The following is a 20,703-nucleotide window of genomic DNA, read 5'->3' as shown; positions in this document are numbered from 1 at the left end:
TGAGGCAGCCGGCAAGAGAAACGCCTGTGTGAGGAGCGGGGGATGCTTAAGGGTACCGCAACAAAGATGGTGGCTCGGCTGGGAGTGGCTTCTGCCAGTACCAAAGATTGCGGAGAGGAAATCCAGGAGAAATGGCTGCTGGCATCCTGGGCTTGCCAGGCAGGTTTTGTACTTGATTGCAAGGCAATTTTCCTGCCTCTGCAGGGGGTGAAAACGGGAAAGGGGTGACAAAAAAAGGTCACTTTTTACGCCACATCCAAGATGGCGGGTCAGGGCGGCACTCACTTGCCCTTCCAATGATGGCGGCAGTGTGCTCATGCGCCTCGGGTAGGGAGAAGGGAGGGCGGTACGGGAAATACCCCGCTCCGTCTGATCGGAAAAGTGCTTTCTCCTGGGTCTGGGCGGCATTGAGGTCACAACGAGTTCCAAATTATCCTTGTGCCTCTCCTGTTGTGACTAAGTCGGTGTTCCCTGAGTGGCTGCAGCTCCCTGCGTGTGGAGGGAAGAAGCCTGTGCTGGAGAATGGGAGGAAGGTCCCTGCTGGTTGCTGTGTCCTCGGTGGGCACAGAACTCTGGCCAGGTGGCTTGGTGAGTATTGAAAATGTGAAAAATGCGTATTTTGTGATTGTCTTTTCTCAAATATTAAAATGAATATTATATGTGTTTTGTTAGAAAGTAATGCTGTATTAATTCTCTTAAGTAGTGTGTTAAATATAGTTTTAGGTTATAACAAAATGTTAAAGTAGAAACTATGCTATGTAGGAGACTTTTTTTAAAGAAAGGACTCGAAGCGAGATAGCAGTCACAGGACACCTAAATCTTTCAGAGAAAAAGAATTTATTGCCCTCTTATCAGAAGAAACAAACTTCTTCCCGCCTCCAAGGCGCTGTTAGGATTCAGAGGAAGAAGTTGATGATGACCAGACAGAATCCTGTGTTTGAATGGAGTTTATGCATCATGTATGAAGTGTATGACTATGCAACAGGCTATTGCTTTTAAGGGTTAATCCTTTGTTAATGGGGGTCCTTTTTCGGGCTCGTGCTGCCCGGGAAAAGGTACCCGGACGTCCGTAACTCTTTGTCTCTATTGTCTCATATTTAATTTAATTTGTCCAAATTATTATTACTCTAATTGTATTACTATTTTTATAACCATTTAATTACTGTTAAATTTTTAAAATTTTAAAAACAAGTGATTGGCATTTTTCACAGGATCAATCCTGCTTCCTTTTCACTGAATTGTTGTAATGAGTCATCAGCTTTTAGCCAGCCTCAGTTCAGTTTCTCTTTCACTAATTTTTTGGTTGTTTTGATCCTGAACTTGCCAAACCCTTAAGTTTGCTAAATTAACCCTGAGAAGGTTCTACAAGCCAATGCTGAGGGGATTGGGGATTGGATAGTTAGGATCTTATGGCCCTTCAAGGGTTGGGTTCACCCCCTGATTTTGGTGCCAAGGGAAACTCCAAGTTAACACGGATCAAAATAGGAGACAGTTCCCTCATCAAAGTCAGCTTTCCAAACCTCTGTTCAGGATCCAAAAGAAATGGGAATGCCCTTGGCAAAAAAGGTGCTTTTGAGACCAAGCAAGCTTAAAATGCCTGTAAGCGGGAAATCCAGGAGAAATGGCTGCTGGCATCCTGGGCTTGCCAGGCAGGTTTTGTACTTGATTGCAAGGCAGTTTTCCTGCCTCTGCATGGGGTGGCACCTGCATCCCACTGGAAAGGGGAGGGAAATAATTCCCCTCCTTCCCTGGCCCAGCCCTGGAGTGGGAGCAGCTTATCCTGGAGTTATCCTGCTCCTGCCCAGCATCTCTCTGGTACCGTCATGTGCTTCCCAAGCCCCCAGCACTGATGGATCTAAACAAGGAGAACAATCCCTGTTCCTTCTCCATCCTTGATGTTCCTGGGCCCTGCATCTCCCTGGCTATTCCCTGTCTGACTCCTCATCTCCAGCCCACCTTCTCCTGGTCACATCTGAGCCTGAGATGTGTTTAGCAGCAAATCCATTCCTTTAAAGGAAGCCCAGTACAAAGAGCAACCAGCTGCAGGTAAGTCTTCCTGCATTTCATTTTTCTCTGTCTGCAGGCTCTGTCTTCCTGCATTTCATTTTTCTCTGTCCAGTTTTGGAAGGTTTCTCTCCATGCTTTCCCATGACCCAGATGTGTCCCTTCCTTTGTCCAGATCCAGTGCCAAAGGATTAAACAACTGATGAGTGGGGTCTGGGATGAGAATGGTTCTGCTAAAATTAGGGAAAGAATGCTAGAAGAAAAATGAGCTTCCTTTGAATGTCTGGAATAAAAACACTGGGACAGGGCACTTTTTAATTCAATTTGGTGCCACCTCCCCTTTTTTTTATGGCTAAAACTCCATGGTGAGCAATCCAAGCCAAAAGATGAAATGCAGGAGTCTTTGATTCTGCAGTGAGCTTAACTTCCCTTTTCTCCTCTCTTTCAGGACAGGGAGAACCACTGAACTTGTCCTGGCCTTGCCAAGGTGTTTGAGCTGCCAAACCCAAACTGGAATTTACTTGGAATAAGCTTCTTCCCCAAGAGGGATTTCAATCTCATGCACAAAGAGGAGAAGACATTAATGCAGCGTTGAGACAGCTTCTTGCTGAGAGCAGTGGTTTTAAGGTTAAGGCCCTTGTTTATCTGGGAGGGTGAAACCTCTGTGTTCAACCCTCTGGGATCATCACCTTGGGCTTCCTGTGCTTCTCAAGCTCTCAAAGTAAAATTGACCTACCAAACTCATCTTTGTCTCAATCCTAATCCCTGCATCGTCCTTCAGGTGTATTTCCTCACAATGAAATTTGAGTAGAAAATGCTTTAGGAAATGCTTTTCAGCCCCTTCTTCCCCAAAGGCCCAATCTGCTTTAATTAGGAATGCTCTTCAAGCACAAGGTTTGGATGCAGCCAGTGAGACTCACATTTCAGAAGGACCATCAATGGTCTGATAAAGACACAGCGCTTTCAAGCAGGCTGCTGGACTGAGGAGGATATTTGAAACCTGTTGACATGCAGTTCTAGCAGAAGTGCAAAATGAAATGTAATGTAGTAGCACTGGAAAATGAAATGCTGTTAGACAAGGCTGCTCCCCAAATTGGCTCTGCCTGGATCCACCTGCCCTGCAGCACAGCCTTCTCCCTTTCTCCTCACTGCCCTCTGCTCAGCACCAACCCAAACCTGGGCTATTTCAATTTCTGTCAGACACAGAGCAGCTGATGGGCAGCAAATGCAGCCTTCCCAAAGTGGCTGCCCATGACCTGGCCCGCAGGGCAGAGCTCAGGGAGGAGGTGGCAGCTTCCTCAGTGGCTTTTCATGTCCTCTCCCTGCCGTGCAGACACTGGCATGCATGGCACGGCTCTGTTTTGGCAGCCAGTCCCTTGGCAGGGCTGTGTGAGCACAGGCTGAGCACAGGATGAACTCTCTCCTCCTTGCTGTGACACGTGGGCTGGCAGGGATGACACAGTGACCTCGGCCAGCCGATGCTGCCTGTGCCATCACCTGGCACTGACGTGTTTGATGAAAATCCTTTTGCTGGGACTTTTCTCCTGAGAAGCCTCAACAGAAATGGAACCAGTAACAATCTGCTGGCTGTGGAATGTGGGCTGGAGATGGTTTAGCAACAGGGGCATCTTGGATTGGTCTCCTGTGCATTGTTTCTAATTGATGACCAATCACGGTCCAGCTGCATCGGGGCTGTGAGCAGTCCCAGGTTTTTATTATTCATTCCTTTCCAGCTTTCTGATGTCTCCTTGCTCTTTTAGTATAGTTCTAATATCTCATTTTCTTTTAGTATAATAGAGACCATAAAATAACATTTCAGCCTTCTGAAAGGTGTAGTCAAGATTCTCGTCTCTTCCCTTGTCCTGGGGACCCTCAAACACCACCACAATCACCGGCCGAGCGGGTTTGTGCGAGCCTCTCAGTAACCCTCGGCCGGTCCCGAGTCGGCAGACACCGAGGGGGCAGCCCCGACAGGGCTGAGAGCGAGGGCACCTGGGCTGGGGGGAGACACTTCCTGTGCCCCGAGGGTACTGAGGGCACCTGGGCTGGGCGCCTTTGCAGCAGAAGAGACACCAGAGACATTGGTAGATGATAAAGGGCCGACTCTCAGCAGGGGTTAATCCAAGGCTTTATTAGGAGTCCCAAAGGAGCTCCTGCACCTCAGGGGGCCTCCTGCCGAGAGCCCCAGGGCGATGTGCCAAGGTTACATTTAAAGGGAGGTGGAAACCAAAAGTAGATAACATTTTACCAACCATTAAGTGACCCTAAGGGATGGATGCTGGGGGATAGACATATAGGACAGCGTATGGGGCAAGGCTTGGTGGGCTGACTCCCAGCCTCTGGCTAATCACTCGATGATTTGGACTGAAACTTCTGCATGGAGGGGATGGGAGGCTGAGTGATTGACAGAGAGCCAGGGTGGGGGTTTGGGGATGATCTCATCCCGGGGGAGGGATAACACAGGTAGAAGGAGTGGGGTACAGTGTGGGATAAACCATTTGGGAAAAATATGGGGATACAAAACAAAATTACTTCAAAGTATTACAAAGTATAAAAATGCACTACAGCAGGTTTGGGCAGCACCAAATAAAATGTAATAAAATGCTTTAAAAAAAAAATTAAATAAAATTTAAAAAACAAAATTAATTTAAAATAAATGAAAAAAACCCAAAAAACTGTAAAGTGCAGTAAAGTGCTGTAAGAGTTCCATAAAAGGTAGTGCTGTAATGCAAGACCCTCAAACACCACCACAATCACCAGCTTGAGATGGTCTGGGCAGCACCAAATAAAAAAAAATAAAAAGCTTTAAAAATAGAAAAATTAAAAAAAAAAATTAAAAAAATAAAATACAAACTTTAAAAATAAAAAAAATAAAAAATAAAAATTAAATAAAAAGATAATAAAAAAATAAAATAGGTGCATTAAAAAAAGAAAAATTAAAAATTAAAATTAAATAAAAAATAAAATAAGAAAAATAAAATATATGCTTTAAAAATAGAAAAATTTAAAATAAAATTAGAAAAATAAAATGAAAAGCTTTAAAAATAAAAAAAGTAAAAATAAAAATTAACTTAAAAATAAAATAAGAAAAATAAAATAAATGCTTTAAAAATAGAAAAATTAAAAATTAAATCAAAAATAAAGTTAGAAAAATAAAATAAGCTTTAAAAATAGAAAAATTAAAAATAATAACTAAATAAAAAATAAAATTAGAAAATTAAAATGAAAAACTTTAAAAATAGAAAAATTAAAAAGAAAAATTATATAAAAAATAAAATTAGAAAAATAAAATGAAAAGCTTTAAAAATAGAAAAATTAAAAATAAAATTAGAAAAATAAAATTAAAAAAATAAAATTAAAAGCTTTAAAACTAGAAAAATTAAAAATAATAAGTAAATAAAAAAATTAGAAAAATAAAATGAAAAGCTTTAAAAATAGAAAAATTAAAAATAAAAATTAAATAAAAAATAAAATTAGAAAAATACAATGAAAAGCTTTAAAAATAGAAAAATTAAAAATAATAAGTAAATAAAAAATTAAATTAAAAAATAAAATGAAAAGCTTTAAAAATAAAAAAATTAAAATAAAAAAAATAAAAAAACTTTTATAAAATAAAAAACTAAAAATAAAAATTAAATAAAAAATAAAATTAGAAAAATAAAAAAAAAGCTTTAAAAATAGAAAAATTAAAAAAAATAAAATAAGAAACATAAATGCTTTAAAAATAGAAAAATTAAAACTAAAAATTAAATAAAAGATAAAATTAGAAAAATAAAATAAAAGCTTTAAAAATAGAAAAATTAAGAATTAAATAAAAAATAAAATTTAAAAAATATAAAAAAACTTTTATAAAATAAAAAAAATTAAAACTAAAAATTAAATAAAAAATAAAATTAGAAAAATAAAAAAATGCTATAAAAATAGAGAAATTAAAACTAAAAATTAAATAAATAAAATTAGAAAAATAAAATAAAAGCTTTAAAAATAGAAAAATTAAGAATTAAATAAAAAATAAAATTAAAAAAATATAAAAAACTTTTATAAAATAAAAAAATTAAAAATAAAAATTAAATAAAAAATAAAACTAGAAAAATAAAAGCTTTAAAAATAGAAAAAAATAAAAATAAAAATTAAATAAAAAATAAAATTAAAAAAATAAAAGCTTTAAAAATAGAAAAAATTTAAAAAAAATTAAATAAAATGAAATTAAAAAATAAAATAAAAGCTTTTAGAATGGCAAAATTACAATAAAAATTAAATAAAAATAAAAATAGAAAAATAAAAAGCTTTAAAAATAGAAAAATTAAAGAAAAATTAAATAAAAAATAAAATAAAAAAATAAAATAAAAAGATGAAAAATGAAAAATAAAAATTAAATAGAAAATAAAATAAAAAAATAAAAGCTTTAAAAATAGAAAAATTAAAAATAAAGATTAAATAAAAATAAAATTAGAAAAATAAAAGCATTTGAATTAGAAGAATTAAAAATAAAGATTAAATAAAAATCAAATTAAAAATAAAAGCTTTAAAAATAGAAAAATTAAAAATAAAAATTAAATAAAAAACTAGACAAATAAAATAAAAAGCTTTAAAAATCGAAAAATTAAAAATAAAAATTAAATTAAAAATAAAATTAAAAAATAAAAGGTTTAAAAATAGAAAAATTAAAAATAAGAATTAAATAAAAAGAAAATTAGAAAAATAAAATAAAAAGCTTTAAAAATGGAAAAACTAAAAATTAAAATTATATAAAAAATAAAATTAAAAAATGGAAAAAAAAGTTTAAAATTAAATAAAAAAAAAAATTAAAAAATCGAAAAATTAGAAATTAAAATTAAATAAAAAATAAAATTAAAAAAATAAATGCTTTAAAAATGGAAAAATTAAAAATAAAAATTATATTAAAAATAAAATTAGAAAAATAAAATTAATTACAAATAAATGAAAAAAAAACCCGTAAAGTGCTGCAAACTGCCGTAAAGCGCGACTGTCGTAAAACTGCCGTAAAGCGCGACTGTCGCAAAAGGTGCCGTAAAGCGCGACTGTCGTAAAACTGCCGTAAAGCGCGACTGTCGTAAAACTGCCGTAAAGCGCGACTGTCGTAAAAGGTGCCGTAAAGCGCGACTGTCGTAAAAGGTGCCGTAAAGCGCGACTGTCGTAAAAGGTGCCGTAAAGCAGAACTGTCGTAAAAGGTGCCGTAAAGCGCGACTGTCGTAAAAGGTGCCGTAAAGCAGAACCGTCGTAAAAGGCGCCGTAAAGCAGAACCGTCGTAAAAGGTGCCGTAAAGCAGAACTGTCGTAAAAGGTGCCGTAAAGCGCGACTGTCGTAAAACTGCCGTAAAGCGCGACTGTCGTAAAAGGTGCCGTAAAGCGCGACTGTCGTAAAACTGCCGTAAAGCAGAACTGTCGTAAAAGGTGCCGTAAAGCGCGACTGTCGTAAAAGGTGCCGTAAAGCGCGACTGTCGTAAAACTGCCGTAAAGCGCGACTGTCGTAAAAGGTGCCGTAAAGCGCGACTGTCGTAAAAGGTGCCGTAAAGCGCGACTGTCGTAAAACTGCCGTAAAGCGCGACTGTCGTAAAAGGTGCCGTAAAGCGCGACTGTCGTAAAAGGTGCCGTAAAGCGCGACTGTCGTAAAAGGTGCCGTAAAGCAGAACTGTCGTAAAAGGTGCCGTAAAGCGCGACTGTCGTAAAACTGCCGTAAAGTGCGACTGTCGTAAAAGGTGCCGTAAAGCGCGACTGTCGTAAAAGGTGTCGTAAAGCAGAACTGTCGTAAAAGGTGTCGTAAAGCGCGACTGTCGTAAAAGGTGCCGTAAAGCAGAACTGTCGTAAAAGGTGCCGTAAAGCGCGACTGTCGTAAAAGCTGTCGTAAAGCGCGACTGTCGCAAAAGGTGACGTAAAGCGCGACTGTCGCAAAAGGTGACGTAAAGCGCGACTGTCGTAAATTGCACCTTTTACGATAGTCCCGCTTTACGACACTACCTTTTATGGAACTTTTACGGTACTTTACAGCATTTTACGGATTTTGTTTTGTTTTTTATTAATTTTTAATTAATTTTATTTTTAAATTTATTTTTTATTTAATTTTTATTTTTAATTTTTTCTGCATTTAAAGCTTTTTATTTTTATCTGTTATTTTTATTTTTAATTTTTCTATTTTAAAGCTTTTTATTTTTTTAATTTTATTTTTTATTTAATTTTTAATTTTAGTTTTTCTATTTTTAAAGCATTTCTTTTTTTAATTTTATTTTTTATTTATTTTTAGTTTTAATTTTTCTATTTTTAAAACATGTGTTTTATTTTTTACTTTTTATTTAATTTTTATTTTTGATTTTTATATTTTTAAAGCTTTTTATTTTATTTTTAATTTTATTTTTTATTTAATTTTTATTTTTAATTTTTTATTTTTAAAGCATTTATATTATTTTTTAATTTTGTTTTTTATTTCACTTTTAGTTTTAATTTTTTATTTTTAAACTATTTATTTTATTTTTTTAATTTTATTTTTTATTTCATTTTTATTTTTTGCTTTTTCTATTTTTAAAGCTTTTTTTTTAGTTTTATTTTTTATTTCATTTTTAGTTTTGATTTTTTTATTTTTAAAGCATTTGTTTTAATTTTTATTTTTTATTTAATTTTTATTTTTGATCTTTCAAGTTGTAAAGCTTTTTTTTTAATTTTTAGTTTTAATTTTTTTATTTTTAAAGCATTTTTTTATTTTTTAATTTTATTTTTTATTTATTTTTAGTTTTGATTTTTCTAATTTTAAAGCTTTTTTTTTTTTTTTTTAATTTTTCTATTTATAAAGCTTTTAATTTTATTTTATTTGGTGCTGTCCAGACCAACTCAAGCTGGTGATTGTGGTGGTGTTTGAGGGTCTTGCAGTTACCCCGATTAATAGGCAGAGATGATGTTTGGAGGCCACAGTGTTACAGGTAGGGGGTAAACAGTTTTTCAGGGTCTTTCAGGTGATTTTTCAGGGATTTTTCTGGATATTTTTGCAGGAGTTTTTTTGGAAGTTTTTAGAAGTTTTAGTTTTTTAGTTATTTAAGTTAGTTAATTAAGTTAATTTTAAAAAGTTAGTTAATTAAGTAAATTTTAAAAAATTAACTAAGTTAATTAAAAATTAATTTAGTTAATTTTTTAGTTTTTTTAGGAATTAGATATTTAGGGGGTTTTTTTGCAGGAGTTTTTTAGGAATTCTCTGGAAATGTTTAGGATACCTTTAGGGCTTTTTCAGGGCTTTTAAAATAATTTTTAGGGTGTTTTAATGACTGTCTTACCGGGGCACCCCAGCCACCCAAGGCACCCCGTGCCAGCGCCGCGGCGCTCCAGCCCAGCCTCCCGTCAGCGCCGCCCATGGTCGCTTCCCCTCTCCTGCCGCCGCCGCTGCATGGCGGGCCAAGCCGCGCCTTCCCCACCGCACCCTCCCGCTTCAGAGCTGCTGGATGGCGTGGCTCCGCCGCCTCCTGCAACCATGGGCGTCCCAGCATTCCCTTCCACGGCCACAGCCGCAGCCCCGTTCCCGTTCCCGCAGCTCCGCTGCCTCCCACACCCGCAATGATGACTGCCCGCGCTGCGGTAGTGACGGAACCCACGCATGCACAGTTGCTACAACCCCAGCACCAGTGATATCACTCCACGCCGACTCATCGAACCACAGCGCTGCTTCCAGGATCAGCCGCACGCATGCACAGTTCTATCTCCACAGCCCCGCCACCACCCCCCACTGCGTTCGCCGCAGCTTTGGTACAGCCCGGTCCCAGTTCCAAGCCGCTGTGTCCCGCTGTCCAGCCACAGCCGGCATCCCTGTGCCCTGTCACGCCACTTCTGCCACCACTGCGTCTATACACGGCACCACAGCAGGGGAAAACTGCAGCGCCTTGCATGTATCCTTCCGCATCTCTCCTTCTGCCGGGCACCGAGAGATCCCTCTGCAGTGCAGCGCGTAACCGTGCACAACTAATACCTGATGTGCCTCCGCGTTTTCGCCTTCCACACTCCTAGCACCCAGTGGGACTACTTTGTGTCACGATTCGTCTGCACAGCCACATCCATGCACACAAACCGTGTGACGAGGAGGAGGAGGAGGAGGTTGGAATATGACAGCTGCTTTAATAAATATAGGACAGACAGAGAATTATTTTGCCCCTGCAAATGCCAACCCTTTGATCCCAACGCAAAAGAATTTTGATAAATAACTGTTCCCAAATAGCTCCAGAGTCCCCCCAGTGTTTGGGACAGATTTCTCGACCCAAAATGAGACAGTAAATCCTCAAAATTCACCAGCATTAATGCCAAAGTTAGAAAACTCATAACAATCTTTTGATAATTTCAACTAACAGACTGGTTTGAAAAACGCCAGTCACTTGTTTTTGAAATTTTTGAAAGTTTAACAGTAATAAAATGGTTATAAAAATAGTAATACAATTAGAGTAATAATAATTTGGACAATTTGAATTAGGACAATATGAGATAACAAAAACAAAGAGTTATGGACATCGGGGTACCTTTTTCTGGGCAGCACGGGCCCGAAAAAGGACCCCCATTAACAAAGGATTAACCCTTAAAAGCAATAGCCTGTTGCATAGTCATACACTTCATACATGATGCATAAATTCCATTCAAACACAGGATTCTGTCTGCTCATCATCAGCTTCTTCCTTCTAATCCTAACAGTGCCTTGGAGGCGGGAAGAAGTTTGTTTCTTCTGATAAGAGGGCAATGAATTCTTTTTCTCTGAAAGATTCAGGTGTCCTGTGGCCGCTATCTCACTGCAAGTCCTTTCTTTAAAAAAAGTATCTTACATAGCATCGTTTCTATTTTAACAGTTTTTGTAACCTATAACTATATTTAACACACTACTTAAGAGAATTAATACAGCATTACTTTCTAACACAACACATAAAATATTCATTTTATTATTTCCGAAAAGCCAATCATAAAATACATGCATTTTTCACAATCCCCACTCTTATTCTTTGTAAATCATTTGGCTTGAGCAATATTTCTTATCTACTTGCATCTTCTGGACTATGCTGGCAAAATAAAACAGGGGATTACACAAGGAAGAAATATAAAAACAGTTGTAACACATAAAATGAAAGATCCTAATTTCTTCTAATACATTACCCTACCAGCTAGGTTTTAACATTGATTTCTAATTTTTGGACTGGTACCTCGGTTATTATATGCATATATATTTTTTTTTCTTCTTTGATTTCTTTTGCTTTTTCTAGAATGACTTTTCTGTGCTCATCAATTTTCAACAATCTGATATATTAAACTTTCCACAAACACCCCCTTCTTTGGCCACTAAATAGTCTAAAGCCAACCTATTCTGATACACTACAGGTTTTGTTTGGCTTCGCTGACTTGATAATAACTCTAAGCCTGGGCGGCTCCATTTGCTATCATTTCAATAACTGCTTGGAGTCTTGTAATACGACTCAATAGATAATTTGGGGTCAATACAGAGTCCATCCAATTGCTGTGCTGGTTTTACTTTTTTGTTTATTATTTGTTTTTTTTACCAAATCTTGAACCATATCTTCAAGATTAAATTTAAAACAAATCCATCTCTCTCCTTTTAGACATTCAATTCCAAATCTATTACCACATTTTCCTAAGTTTCTTGTAATCCAATCATTGATTCCGTTTTGCCTACAGGTTCTTAATTTGGATGGGTTATAACAGTGGCTGTTGACATAGGTGTGTGTAATTAAAGAGGAACTTTGGTTTCTTTCCACGTGATGCTTTCTGTAGCATTTGTGACACAATCTTGCTGGTATCCCGAAAGGGAAAAGAGAACAAATGAGTGCCAGAAGCAGGAATAACAGAGGTCCAGTATGCCTTATACTCCCACCTCCCAGCCCTGTGAGGTTGCAACCCACAGCAGGTGTATTTGATCTTCTCGGTGGCGAAATACAGAGGTCAATCTGGTCTTGCCCTCTATTTCCTTGTCACTTTCTCTTAACTAATTTCCAGGCAAATTGGTTTGGACACCCTTTAACTGTGGTCTCTTACCGTTCTTCAGGTATCTCTCATTCACCAGGCACTAATAATTCCCATCCACAAAGCTAAGTTATTACTTGAACACTTTTTGCAATAAGAGCATAAATGTTGTGAACTACAATACTAATTATTCTCACAATTCAAGCATTTACTTATAACCCAGCTAGCATGTCCAGTATTGGAATGAATCAAATAAAGTTTACTGATGGAAATGGTAATTCCCCTTCTCCCCTGTACAAATCTCAGGCTAAGGTCAGAACACAAAAACAATCTTGATCCTTCTATCTGGAGTATTCCTCCGCTGAGGAGATGTTTTATTCAGGCAGTGCTTGAAACCAGTGGTATAAGCATTGTCTTACTTCTGAATTCAGTGTTATTCTTTGTACATTTCTTGGATCATTTGCCTTTTTCCAAACTATTACCACTCAGTCCCCATTGGAAAGTCAGTTTGGTATCACCCGGTTTAAATGTGATAGTCCATTGATTCTGCTGGCATGAATTCACCCTTTTTCCGTGATTCTGATTGTTGCTTTGGTAGTACCTGGATAGGACTTAATAGCATAGTAATAAAAGTAAGATAATACTGCATTAACTTTTACCATTCAGTTTTCTTCCAAACTTTCTGGGTTTAGCTAAAAGCTTTTTCCACAGCAGCCTCTTCTTTTATCCAGCTGTGCTAATAGCTGCAGAGGCAAATTCTTCTTTTTGTGAGTTACAGTTAGTTAAATAAGAAAAGCTAGACCAATTTTAACACTAGATGTATCACATCTATTGCTTTTTACTTTTCGGGCAGCATTTAATTGTTTTAGCCTTACAAACCTATTCTTCAGGAAAAAAAACCAAAAAACAAAAAACTTTTTTTTAACAGCAAACAAAACACACAAAAGAAAAGACCAAAAACCTTCTTACTTAAGAAAAACAAACCACTTTGTGAGGTTTGGAGAGTCAGCAATCTCTGCTTTGATTTTATCTTTTAGTGCTAGCCCCCCTCCTGCTCTTTTCACGGCCTTGCTGTCAATGCCGTGCTGCCACTTCACTGCAGGGCCGGAGCAGGGGAGAGCAGCCATGGGCATGGGGACCCTGGGGGCAGCCTTGGGTCCCTTTTGCCCTCTCTCTCTCTCTCTTCTTCTCTCTCTTTTTCTTTCCTTCTCTCTCTCGGCCCACTTACCAGGGCCGACGCTGCCATCCTCGACTCGGGACCCCGGCAGTCTGGGAGCCCCCCCCGGCAGTTCCGCCACGGAGCCAGCCCGCTCCTGCCCGGCAAACCCGTGTGTCCTCTGCTGCCAGCACCGCCGCCGGGTCACCTCCATGGATCGGTGCCTGCCGCAGCCTCCGAGACCCCGCCGCTCGTAGGGAGCGGGCAGACACCTCCCAACCTTGACAACCCCAAACCTGGCGTCCCCAGGTGCTCCTGACATTCTTTTCCTTTCTCTAGTCAACTTATCCTCTTTTCCCTTCAAGGAGAGCCCGTTCTGCTAAACCCTTTCTGGACCTCAGTTCAGCATTGAATAACCTCCTAACAACCATGTGTTAAGACACTTCCCTGCCTTTCATGCAAAAAACCCGCATTCACACTTCTGCTCTCTTCTAGCACCAAGATGTCATCACTTCACATTCTAACATCTCAGAGTTTGCTAACCACCTCCCTACTTCAACTTCTCTCTTTCTTCTCTTCTTACCTGTTTTTTTGGTGTTTTTGTTTTTTTGTTTTTTTTTTTTAATTCAAAACACCTCAGACGGTATGAAGTGAACCTAACTAAATTACTTCCAAAAGTAAGCTTACAACTTTCTTTTACTAGGATTGCAGTAGCTGTTAAATACCTACTGGCTAGCTGTGGCTTACTGAGTCTAACATCTTTGATATATAAGCTACTAGATATTTTTTTACTCTTCCTTACTCTTGAATTAAAATTTTATGAGCTACTCCATTTTCTGTATTTATGTATAAATGATAAAGGATTTTTCTAACAAAGGTAAGCTTAAAGCTGGTACTTAGGCTAGTTTTAACTTAACTCTTTTAATTTAACAATATCTTCTTTGGTCTGTTTTACATCATCTCCTTCTGTCAATTTTTTTCATACATGAATTTTGCTACTTGTGCATACCCCTCAATCTATAATATTTCAATAATCTAGGTAATTTTTTGATCTCTCTCTTTGAAGAGGGAGGGAGAATGAATAAAATTCTTTGCAATTTTCTCATGGTTGGTTTTCTAGCTACTTTTATTTATTAAGTGTCTAAGATATTTTACCACTGGGTAGTGAGTCTGAGTTCTTTTATTAACCTCCCTTTAATCTTATACTAGTCTATAACTCCCATCAGACTTTACTGGGGGAAAAGGGATTTTATGAGGAAACATACAAGGTTCTAATGCCCCATCCTTTATTAGTCCTTCTATTACCAGCTTCAAATCTTCCCGTCCTTCTAAAGATACAGGATACTGACGTACACGTACGGGACAATCTTCCCTCTCAATTGTAACCCTTATGGGGTCAATATTTAATCCTCCCCTATTTCCTTCTCCAGCCCAAACTTCTTTGTTGATTTTTTTTCTTCATCCTCTTCACCTAATTTTAAAACCCTAGCTGTCATTTTCCCATTTTCTGATATAACTCCTATTCTTAATTGCACTTGTAAGACTCTTCCCAATAAATTGCTACCTGCCCCTGGGACCAATAAGACATCTCCCATCCAAATTCTAGTTTCTTCCCTCAATTACTACATATTTAATGAGCAGAAATGTAAAACTTTCTCTTTTTGCCCCTGTTACTTTCACTATATGTTTGCTCACACTATAACTTTTTGGAATATTTAACAGGCAGGTTCTCTCTGCCCCTGTGTCTATTACAAATTCCAATTCTTCTTCTTGGGGACCCACTTTTAAAGTTATCACAGGCTCCAGATGGTATTTGTCCCCCCCAAAAAATTAGAGCTTATGACCTCCCTATTCCTCCTCTGTGCCCATCTCTTTAAAGATTTTCATATCTTCCACTTAGGACCATTTTCCTATTTCTCTTAAGTTGGTTTATCTATCTAGCTGAAGTTTCTTCTTTCCCCTCTAAAAGCTGTCCCTTAAAAACTTTTTTTTCCCCTGCATTTCGCCTTTGCTATGCTGTCTCATTTATTCCTTTGATTATGTAATTACGATAATTATTCACGTGTTTACTCCCCTCATTATTTTTACGCCACTCAGGAGGTACAGTTGGCATTTTGTCTTCTCTGGGGGTCCCCACAGATTATCTTTTTTCCTAAGCTTTTATTTCAGCTGCTCTGATTAATTGCCTTTCTTCCTGAGAAAAATATTATTTTCATTACAGACCTCATCTCTTCTCAAATATAAATGTTTGGACCTAAAAATTGGTCTAACTGTTCAGCTATGCCTATGGAATCATCCAAATATCCCTTTTATTTATTTCTTAAAATTTCAGACCTCAGACGAAGTCAAAGGAGCATTTACAAACCCTGGTCCGCCCCCTCCTATGGGAACCTCTTTTAATGGAAATAGACCAATCCCTTTATCCCATTCTTTTTGGATTTTTATCTTCTATAGCTTTTCTACCGTATTTTTAGGAAGAATCAGGAGAGGGCTTTCTTTTACCTGAACTTTTAGTGTTTCGATAAAGTGATTCCTTTAGAGAGTTCCGCTGAGCAGCCGGAGCTGTGGTTACCAAGGGAACGGAGCTCAGGGCAGGACGGGGGAACTCGGCACAGCTCGGGGTCTGGGTGCTCCAAAGGCGGGGTCTGCAGCCCGGATCGCCCGAGGGGATCGGCACAGCTCAGGGTCTGGGTGCTCCAAAGGCGGGGTCTGCAGCCGGGATCGCCCGAGGGGATCGGCACAGCTCAGGTCTCGGTCCTCCAAAGGCGGGGTCTGCAGCCGGGATCGCCCAGGGGCTGTTCCGGTGCACACCGAGCTGCAGCGTGGATCGGCCCCACGTGGCTCACGGCGGCTGATCCGGCAGAGACCAAGCCGGCGACTGACCCCGGCTGCAGCGGCGGGAGCCGAGCAGAGTCAGGGCAGCCGGGGATGGGACAGACGGGACCCCCCCTCGGTGCGGTCAGCGCGGTACCCACGGTGCAGACGGCAGGACGGACCCCCCGCCCCTTCCGCCGGCACGGCCAGCGGAGCGGCCGCGGGCCAGGCGGCCGGGACCGGGACAGACGGACCGGGACGGACGGACTGTGCCGGAGCCGGCAGAGGGGCTGGGGCAGCCGCGAACGAGTCGCGAACAAACGGGAATGGATGAGGTAACATTTCTATAAGCAAGATTGAAATGAAAGCGAGCTTTGAGATCCCTCAGTTACTGAACAACAGGAAAAGAATGGTGTGGCCAGCTGAAGGTAATCCCCTTTGATGAAACAACACCCTCTGCCTGCAGACAGCTCCAAGGGGCCGAGCAGACCCTGCCAGCTTGGCAGAAGGGGCCCAAAGAGGAGTTTTTAGGGTTTAAAATTTAACACGGTATGGTAATGTAGTGATTCTTATAGGCCGTATGGAAATGCTATAGGATTTGTGTATTGTACTAGATTGGTTAGTGAGAAGTAGAATATTCAACACAGAAGATGATTTATTGTATTGTAATGGGAACTTCACTCTCTTGACCTTTTACTCGCTTACGCCTTTTTACTCTCTTATGCTTTTGCTCTCTTAACTTTTTATGCTCTTACCCTCTCATCCTCTCAACCCCTCTCTTCTCTCAGGCCTGCTCTGAGCTGTGGCTGGCAGCTCCCAGCAGGCCCCTGCACCCAGGCCCTTTGCAATAAACCCCAAATTTCACGACCTGGCTTCAGAGATCTCTCGTCTCCGTCCGTCCTGACCGTGCTACCCCCTGATGCTCGTACAGGTAGAAACTCACTCACTAGCAAGGAAAAATCCTTCCAAAGCATTTTTTTCTATTTTTATCCTCCGAGTGTCCAACTTCTTTTGCTAAATTTCTACAGATTGGAGTTCAAATTACCATTTCTGACCAGTGCAGAGACAAATGATGAAACATTCCTGAGTTATTCTTACTCTTCAACTTATGGAAGTAGCCAGCACTCAATTTGCATGATCTAACCAAAGTAGCCATTTCACAGAAAAGCACTTTCTATAGCAATATTGAAAAACTATAGATTGAGGTAAAACCATCAAGTTTCTGCCCTCACTGCTGCAAAGTCACGTGTTGTTTGAAGAGCATCCCACTGAATTTTCTAACGATGTGTAAATGTGTCATCTGGACCACAGGAGATAAAGCAGGGTTAAAACACTGAGCAAAACTGAAGTTAACAAACACAAGGTTCATCAACCTTACAATAGAAGCTTGCAGAAACCTTTCAAGGCTTATCCAATAAAACCCTGTGGCACTTTGTTCTTCCCCCTCCTCCCAAATCTCCATCCGTCTGAGCCAGCATCAGCAGGAAATTTTGCACGGAAGCTTGCCAGATAAAATAGCTATATCATCTGCCATTAGTTTTAGAGAGTTCTTCAAAAATAGATTAAAAAATTATATATTATTTTTTAGCTGTGTCCTAAGTTAGGGATGGGCCAAGTCTTGTGTCTTTGTCTCACAGAAAGGTGGTTCACATGTCCTTTAATATCATATGTGCAAATATTTCCAATCTGCATTCTGCCTTATCAGAAGGCTAATTACTTTATTATACTATATTACATTACATCTAAACTGAATCTGCCAAGTACTCAACCCCGCACACACCACACACTACTCGTTACTGTCACCCAACAGACCCGACACCCACACACACTTGGCCCTGACAGGCCAAGGAAACAAAACACCATCACTTTGGGTGAACAATCTCCACGTTGCATTCTACTTCGGCGCAAAGACAGGCGCAGCAAATGAGATAAGAATTGTTTTTCCTTCCTCTGAGGTTCAGAGAATGTGAATCCCAGAAATATTCTTGGGAAGAATTGTGCCTTGCTTTGCTCTGTGAAGAGAAATGGGGTGACAGGTGCACCCTTGCCTCCAGGGCAAAGAATCACGGAATGGTTTGGGTGGGAAGGGACCTTGAGGTTTATCTTTGCTTTATCCAACACTTCAACAGGCAAGAGGGGGCTCATCTGCTTCAGAGCTGCTTGCTTTTCTCACACCTTTCACAAGCAAAGCCCGAAGCAAACCTCCCAAGTTGCCCTATCGACCAGGGGACCCCTCAGCACTCGGCGATGCTGCTGGCAAAACCTCAAACTTTTACTCACACAGGGACGAGGCCGTGCACTCAGTTGTAATCCAGATTCTCTTTTTCCAGCAGTAGCCTCGAACTTCTTTGTTCTCTCTGCAGGCCTTTTTGCAAGCACACCAAATAACAGACTACACAAGTTTCACCAGCAGACTTCAGCTAAATCCAAAATTGGTTTCTACCCTGAGTAAAATTTCCAACCCCCTGTCTCACCTGCGATGTTTGGAATTTTAGGAGGTGGCAGCCCACTCGAGATCAAAGGTCCTGGGCAGGGTGCAGGCCCACGGACACAAATGCCATCCCTTTTCCAAGGGAAACAAAACTCATCACCCCAGTTTCCTTACATCAGTTTGCCAAAGACATTCACCGCTCCCAGATCACTCAGAGTTCTCGTTGGCTGCAGATTCGGTCTTGGAATTATGGAGTTACGCTTCCTCTAACACTTACCTCCTCACCTCAGCCCCCTGCTGCTGCGTCCCCTTCTCCACCCCTAACCCTACTCTATTTTCCAGCCCGCCCTTAACCCGTCCCACCACACTTCCCGCTCCATCCGTTACTTCACCCACCGCCCACCCGTGAGTCCCCTCCAGCAGCACGCAGGAGCCCGAACCCTCGGAGGACGGCGCGGCTCTCGCAGCAGGACAACACCCAAGCGAGACAGGCAGGGACAACGTCTGTGGGCTGCAGGGTGTCACAAGGGGCTGCGGGCTGAGGGGAGGGGGCTGGAGGGTGACACAGAGGATGGGGGGAGCTGAGAGGCAGAAGGGGGTGCTAGAAGCAACTGGGGGGCTCCAGGGTGGCACAGAGATGCTGAGAGGCTGAGAGCAGGGAACTTGAGGGTGACAAGAAGAGGGTGAGGGGAAACAGATGCCTTGAGGGGCAAAGTGGGGGCTGCTTGAAGGTGACAGGTGAACCACCCCTCACACCACCCCTAACCAGGTGGAGAGTGCATGGTGGAGGCCAGGGGGCCAAGGGACAATGTCAGAGGTCTCGGGGTGGCACGCAGACATTGCGGGCTGAGGGGCAAGGAGGGGGAGGCTTGACAGATGGAGAGCTCACCGAGGGTTAGGGGTACAAAAGACACAGGGTACCAGGTAGGGTTAGGGTACAGGTGCAGCAGCCCTCAACCCAACCCCAAGGTCATCCTAAAGAGCACCCCTAGGACCCCAGTTTTCCCCAACAGCAGCACAAGGCAGTAACCCCAATGCTGGGAAAGCCCCAGAACTCTCCCAGCAGCTGCAGGCAGCAACCCTAATAAAAAGGTAGCAATGATGTTTGTGGTCTAGAGAGTGACAGGTAGGAGTTGGGTGCTGAGCAGTTTTTTAGCGGTTTTTTTTTGGGTTTTTCTCATGGCTTTAAAAGGATATTTTAGGACTTTTTTGGAGGAGTTTTCCAGGAATTTTCTGGTAATATTTAGGATACTTTTAGGGCTTTTTCAGGGCTTTTAAAAGATTTTGTTAGGGTATTTTAAGGGCTTTCTTAGTACTTTTAAGAATTGTTTGGGGGGGATTTGGGTGTTCTTGGGGGCTTTTTAGGACTATTGAGGGTATGTGGAGGACTTTTTAGGGCTAGGGTATTTTTAGGGTTTTTGAGGAAATTTTTAGGTTTTTTTAGGGTCTTATCAGGGCATTTTAAGGATTTTGGGGTATTTTTTGTGCTCTTTTTGGACTATTTAGGGTATATTTAGGGATTTCTAAAGGTTCTTTGGGGATTTTTAGGGTTTTTTTAAAAGTAGGATATTTCCAGTGTATTCTAACAGCATTCTGAGGCTGTTTTTAGGTTTTTATGGGGTTTTTAGGACATTTTGAAGATTAGGAGGTTTTCAGGGAATTTCTAGGTTTTTTTAGGGTTTTTCATGGCACAACACATGGAGGCTGAGGGGCAGCTCGAGGGGCACTGTGGGGGCTTGAGGGTGACAGAGGCTGGGAGCTGAGGGAGGAACAGGGAGAGGGGACAGCGGGTGACACACAGAGATGCTGAGGGTGGCGGGGGCAGTTGTAGGGTGACACAGAGAAGCTGGGGGCTGAGGAGCAAAGGAGAGGGGTCAAGGGTGACACACAGGAGCTGAGGGCTGGGGGGCAGAGGGACCGGTTGAGGGGTAAAGGGAGAGGGCTTGAGGGCTGGACAGTCCAGTGGAGATCAGGGGTGCACGGTACAGCTGTACCACCCCTCACCCCAGCCCTAAACTCAGCCTAAGCAGCCCCCCTAAAAACAGCCTTTTCCCCCAACAGCAGCACAACACAGCAACCCTAACAGCGAGACCAGACAGCAACCCTCACACAGCAGCACAATGACAGAACCCTCAGAGGACAACAGACCCACTGCAAAAAGGTAGGGATGACATCTGTGGGCTAGACAGCAAGAGGTAGAGTTTGGAGACTGAGCATGTCTTTTTGAGTTTTTTTTTCCAGGACTTTTAAAGGTATTTAGGGGATTTTGGAAGGGATTTTTCTGGGACTACTTAGGGTATTGTTGGGGCCTTTTCAAAGCCATTTTATGAGTCTTTAGCATATTTTGA

At 40.5% G+C, this 20,703-nt stretch overlaps 1 long non-coding RNA gene across 1 annotated transcript; it reads left to right on the top strand.

Annotated features, from left to right (window-relative positions):
* The first annotated feature begins 166 nt into the window (after window positions 1-166).
* On the top strand, window positions 167-4,679 carry LOC139598485 (uncharacterized). The gene is made up of 2 exons (XR_011681889.1): window positions 167-588; window positions 2,453-4,679. It is a non-coding gene; the product is annotated as an uncharacterized lncRNA (long non-coding RNA).
* The last annotated feature ends 16,024 nt before the right edge of the window (window positions 4,680-20,703 follow it).

Source organism: Agelaius tricolor, unplaced genomic scaffold, assembly GCF_023055355.1.
Source record: "Agelaius tricolor isolate 1412-34295 unplaced genomic scaffold, bAgeTri1.0.p SCAF_20, whole genome shotgun sequence".
Lineage (NCBI taxonomy): Eukaryota > Metazoa > Chordata > Aves > Passeriformes > Icteridae > Agelaius > Agelaius tricolor.
This window is presented reverse-complemented; position numbering and strand designations above follow the sequence as displayed.